Raw genomic sequence first — 6092 nt, 5'->3', positions numbered from 1 at the left:
CCCCTGGGACGTGTCTTTAAGCCGAACTTCCTCATCACGGAGCCCACCTCCCCACCCCACACACCCCGCCCATGATTCCTGCAGGCTCACGGGTGAAAGTGAAATTGAAACTTAAACTGTCTGCTGAGCTCTCAACATTAGTTCTCACTCTCACTTTGAGGAAATGTATTTTCAGATGCCAAGTAAACTGCATCATGGCAGCCCCCCGGGCGCACTGAAATGGGCGAGACAGAAGCAGAAGGTGGTTCTTAAAGAGACAGAGGCCAATTTCAAGGCATTTAGAAGTGGAAGTGATGAGAAGGCAAGTTTATTTTCTATTTAAACATAAAAACAGCATTTTAATAACAGCTAAAGGTGACATTGATACTTTATTATGGTATAGTATTTAAATATATGCCTAAGAAACACATAAAATTGGCCCTTTAAAGTAGAAATTATTGCATTACTATGGTTTTTAGTCTGTGGGCATGAGGAAGTGCGGATTCAAGTAACAGCCACCCAAAAATGTTACTACAGCACAGTTTGTGCTGTAGTAACATTTTTGGGTGGCTGTTACTTCAGCACAAACTGTGGAAAAAGTAAAACAGAAATCACAAGGGTAAGAGTTTTCTAAAAGGGCAATTTCTGGCACATGTCTTGGATAATTTTTGGGGCTATCTCAAGAGGACGCCAAAAAMGTAGATGGAAAATCTCGGGGACAAAAACAACAAGACCATCTGCTGCTCGCCAAATCTCACCACGTCCCCTGCTATCTGACTTTTCAATGTTCAATAAAGTGGAAATACCATGAAAATGATATTTCAAACGGCAGTCCTCTCGAACTGTGGGGACATGCCCGAGGCATGTCTCTCACTTGTTAGTGTTGTTTTTGTTGAGTCCATTTTGAAAACAAGTGATTTAGCTTTTTTAATTGGATAATTTACTGTTGTTGTTTTTTTAATGGCCAGGTAAGATATTAAATTACTACAAAACGGTTCGATACTCTAAATGTATTTGGTTAATAATTTACATTTCCCATGTCTAAGCTGAATTGGACATTAGGTTCTTTTAAAATATGTGACACAGTCATGCAAAATGTATAGAGGTCAAAATGATGGCAAAGCTTAGATTTGCCTGCTTAGTCCAACAACACTTAAAACTCCAAGGTATTCAATATTTAATGGCATGGACTGGAGACAGACATTCTGAAGCTGCTGAGATTTCTGTCTATTCCCTTAATAATGCAGGAATAAGGTGAGAAGAATTCAATTTTYTCCTTTCACACATAAAATACAGAATTTCTTCTTTTTTTAAAGCACGTGCTAATTACTCAGGAAACCCTACAGACTAGACTGTGAGCGGTTTTGAATGGAGCTGCCAGAGAAATACTTGGAACAGCTTTTGACAGCTTATGATTTAGTAAAGATTTTGGGGCGAGGACAAGTTGAACTCCATCCCCTGTACATCATGGTGTACTTTGTCTCACCCAGCCAGGTTATCCACCAAACAGCAAGTGGAGGGTTATTTCCATGATACCAAAGCTGATAGACGGAAGAGTTGCTTTCATTTATTTTTTTTTAGAAATGAAAAGTTTATAACAACWATGGACGACAATGAGTCATCGAAAGTGGTGGCAAGGGTACATTAAAGATACATCGCTTTGACTTAAGTTGTTCAGTAGGTTTTTCTATTTGAAGCGACCTGGAAATGCTCCGAAAGTTAAGTTGTTTGATGCAGAAGAGCTTAACTGCAAATCATATTAATGTCTAACAAAACCGTGCTGTGAAACAGAAAAAAAAAGACAACTTGCACAGAACCACTTACAAGGTTATGAATAATTTACATGTTTTTACAAAAAAATAACATTAACATTGGATTGATTTTATTGATTTGGTTTTAAAAGATAATTTCCCTAACCGAAAATGTTTTCTGCCTAATTGCAAGAAAGAAGTAAATAATCAAAAGATTTGCTCGTGATTGCTAATTAAATGTGATTCATGCATAATTTTCATGGGGGTGTTTATCATGTTTTTTATTTATTTATTTTTTTTGGGGGGGGGGTATTTGTTGAGAATAAATGGCAGCTTAGAGACTTGATGACTCCACCCTCCACCATCCCAACCACCAAAGAAAAGCAGCAAATAAAAAAAAAATAAAGCAGGGCTGGAGCAGAATGAAAAATGTCGACCTGCATAACAGGTGGGTTTGTATGTAGATACAGCAAGGGGAGCATATGATGCATGGGCCTGCTTTTTAGTGTGGGATGGGGGTGGGGGGGTGGCTGGGCTGTAGTGTTGTTGAATGTGTGTGTGTGTGTGTGTGTGGGGTGGGTACTTGCAGGTTTGTGCATTTGCTGCTGCCGTTTCAGCACTTGGTGATATTTTAGGATTTTAAAAGTAAATGACAATAATGAGGAAAACTGTGATACCCTAATACATAAATTAATATGATTTGTTTTAAATTGTGTTTTAAAAATCTTTACCCCAATGTGGTTGTGGTGGGGGGGTCTACCCCCCTGGTTGTTGTGTTGTCTCAGGAGCAGGTCTTCCATGGTCCCAGCATTCAGTGATCCTGTAAAACAACATCAGTCCAGGCAGCTAACGTACCCCGGGGATGGGATATCAGGCCGATCGACCCCCTGGTGGCTGAGGCTCTTCAGGCAGAACCARCCTCATCTCAAAGAAACCAAAGAAGGCCACCTCCATGTGGATCCGCCCCCTGTGGGGAGTCAAGGTCAGGTGCGATGMGAAGTTAGCAGCAAGCAAATCTGGAGGCCTGGGTGTGTTGATTCTCTGCATTACAAATTGGCTCTTGGGACGTGTCACATCGCTCGGCTGACGGGAAAGATGCCAAAGCTGGTTTACAAGGCTGAGCAATACCAYTCAGACAAAACTAACCTTGAGGATACTGTTTCCCAATGTAACTGATGTTTTTCAGGTTTTAGCAACAACAGATATCGTCAAATCTGTCAAGATAGTTTCTTGCTCTTGTGTGACACGTCAATCCAGCTCCTTTACAAAGTAATCCTAGCAGGAAAGCAAAAGTAGGGTCAGTTTCTTTATAATCGTTGTTAGGCATCTGGGACCTTACTGTGAATAAGCATTGAAAAGTGAAATGTTACATCTCTTTTATTTAAATTTTTTAAAAATAACGTGTGAAACTGGCCTTCCCTGTGGGGTCATGATCACCCAGATTTCTTTAAAAAAAAATCAAAAAGGTCACCATGTAAATCACATAGCCATGCATCAGCTGCCCTGCATGCAGTTGGTGCACCACTGGTACAGATTGTGGGAGTAGGAAGAGAAAAAAAATCCACATTAAACTGACTTCAAATTACTTCAAGTCAAAATATTTTAATATTTATAAAATACTGTGTAATTACTTTTCTCTCATCTGCAGTTAGTCATGGATAGTTGGTAATGATTTATTTTTCGGGCACATTTTAATCACAAGTCATTTGTTTAACTGGCCCAGGTCATTAAAATGCTGCTTTGGAAAGACAAACAGAGTAACATAATAACCAATCAAGCAGTTAATACACTAATCACACTAATCATGATTTTTTTTCCAGCACATATCAGCTTCATAAACTCAAGACTTGATTGTACTGGGGGGGGGGGTTACGTTTTTCCAAAGTTACCTTAACAACTAATGCGCACGTGAACTTATTTTCCAATAATAAAAACTATTTGATTTTGCTGAGTCAGGTTTTTATTTTATRATTTTATTACCCCATTTATCTCAAAAAGAATATAGGAACTGCCGTTGCCTGACTTGGAAAAATGAACGAAAAAGGAAATCAGATAGTTGGGAAATGAATTGCTGGACATTGTAAGGTGCTGGTAGAGCTGATGTTAAGTGAAATARGACTTTTTATCGTGTTCCATTAAAGCAGAAATCATTTATATTTTTAAAAAAAGAAAAAATTGGACTTCTCACTTCAGAGGTAAAATCAAAGCAGCACGACTTGAAGTAGGAGTCGAAAGAAGATAAATGTGAGATGTGATTTTTTTCCCCCTCCTAAGCAGCTTGTGAGATATTTCAAAATCAAAAAAGCACAGGAAACATGTTTTAATGATTTTTGAAAAATATGTCTACTGTAACAGTAATAAATTGAAATTCTTTTTGTTTGTTTTAAATACATGATTAACAGTGAGAAACATCAAGAAGGCCCTATATTTGAAGTTTGCATGTTCTTCCTGTGTAGGCATGGGTTTTCTTTAGGTATTCCAGTTTCCTCCCACAGACTAAAAACCTGTTAGATTAGCTGGTAATGATAAATTGTCCCTAAGTGAGTGTGAGGGGTCGTTTGCCTGTATGTGGCCTTGTGATGGACTTGTGACCTGTCCAGGATGAACCCCGCCCACCTCTACTGCTGGAGATTGGCACCAGCTACTTCTTAACCCTGGAGAGAAGAAGCAAGTAAAAGGAAATGGATGGACAAACGGATGGATGGCTTWCTGAGTGAGAAGAAAAACACATGATCTAACAAATACAGACTGAAAAAAGGGATTGTCTAACAAAGAAAACAACATTTGATTCACTTCTTTGTGTAGTTTTCTTCACATTTCTTTCAGCACAGCCCTGTCCTCTGTATGATATTGAGGTGAAAGGGAGAGAACGGTCTCAACAGTCCCAGCTGGGGACACACCACTCKACTTTCAGTCTACAGATTTGAAAAGACTTGGAACACATACTATCAGTCTATTAGAAGTTGATTTATATGATATGGACTGGGAATTATACCTAAAACTCAACCTGATAGGGGATCACAGACTAAACCAAATCCAACTGAACACGTTAAACTCTTGTGAGGGCTATAGTGAAAGGGTAAACAAACATGTATGATCATTAAGAGCTGCTGCTTTGTCAGCACTGRTCTTCATTGTTGTTTTAATTTTAATTTGGCTTTTTTGTTGACTTTTGGCACATTACTATTGGTAAAAAATATATAAAAATGTGGAAGATGAGAAKTGAAAAACAAATAATGTGCGAGCAACTATGAGATGAGACAAATATCCAACATTTGGTGTTTTAAAAAGAAAAACAAATGTATATTTTTGTCTCTTTTCCCCTTAAGGCTGTGATCTTTTGTCTTAGAAGTTTTTGTTTCATGAGCATTCGTTCTGCYCACCCACTCGACTGGGTCCAGTTTCCAGAAATTCCAACATTAGTTGGCTGTTCTCACACTTTGTCYTCACTGTTACACTAAGAGCGTTGTGTGCCAACTAGAAATGCCACTGTCCCTAATTAGTGCAGACTTTACCTAATTAAGAAATCTGCCGAAATAAGTTGTGTAGTGRATCCTTTACTTGATCTTTCTCTTTGCTTTTTAGCACTAGCTTTGGGTGATATTGTCACAATTAATTGTGGTATTCAATTAGATTATTAATGTAGTCCCTGGACTCCTAGATGTCCCAGTCACATGACCAATTTAAATCACTCWGGATCAGGGGTCTGCAACCTTTACAATCAAAAGAGCCATTTCTGCTCCTCGGCTCACTAATAAAATGTGTCCAGAGCCGCAAAATAAGCTACAACTGTGGTTATCAACTGGTGGTTTGTGGGCCTTTTCAAGGCCAATTCGGGAATTTTTATGGCCAGTGGAGGTGACATAAACCTAAAAAAATATATTTTGAATTTTATTATTTTTACACTTCAGGACTGAAAAAGACAAGAAARATACGGGCTACAGTTTATACAGAATTTCATAAAAACTAGCACAGCTGAATTAGTCAGACATTTTTTTTTTCCTAATCCTTATTATTATGTAGTCCTAAAGATGTTTAAAGATAACCCTGATGGATTTGAGAGAAAAATCTTGGAAAGAAGTTGGATTATTTAGGTAAATAACAGGCTAGCATGAGCTAACATGTTTTACATTTTATATTAGTAGTCTTGATCACATATTTGCATAAAATTTATTAGTGTTGTGAGAATAAAAAACAAAATGTCATGAACCACGTCTGTCCTGCCTTCACTTCACGTCATAGTTTCTCACAGCCAAGTTTTTCACTCATTGCTTCACCCCTCCCGTCACAGAAATCACAATCAAGCTCATTCCACTCACCTGTTATCACCAGTATTTAAGCTCCACTCCTCCACTGCATCAG

This window comes from Austrofundulus limnaeus, unplaced genomic scaffold (genome assembly GCF_001266775.1).
Source record: "Austrofundulus limnaeus strain Quisiro unplaced genomic scaffold, Austrofundulus_limnaeus-1.0 Scaffold0, whole genome shotgun sequence".
Lineage (NCBI taxonomy): Eukaryota > Metazoa > Chordata > Actinopteri > Cyprinodontiformes > Rivulidae > Austrofundulus > Austrofundulus limnaeus.
Note: the sequence above shows the minus strand (reverse complement) of the source record.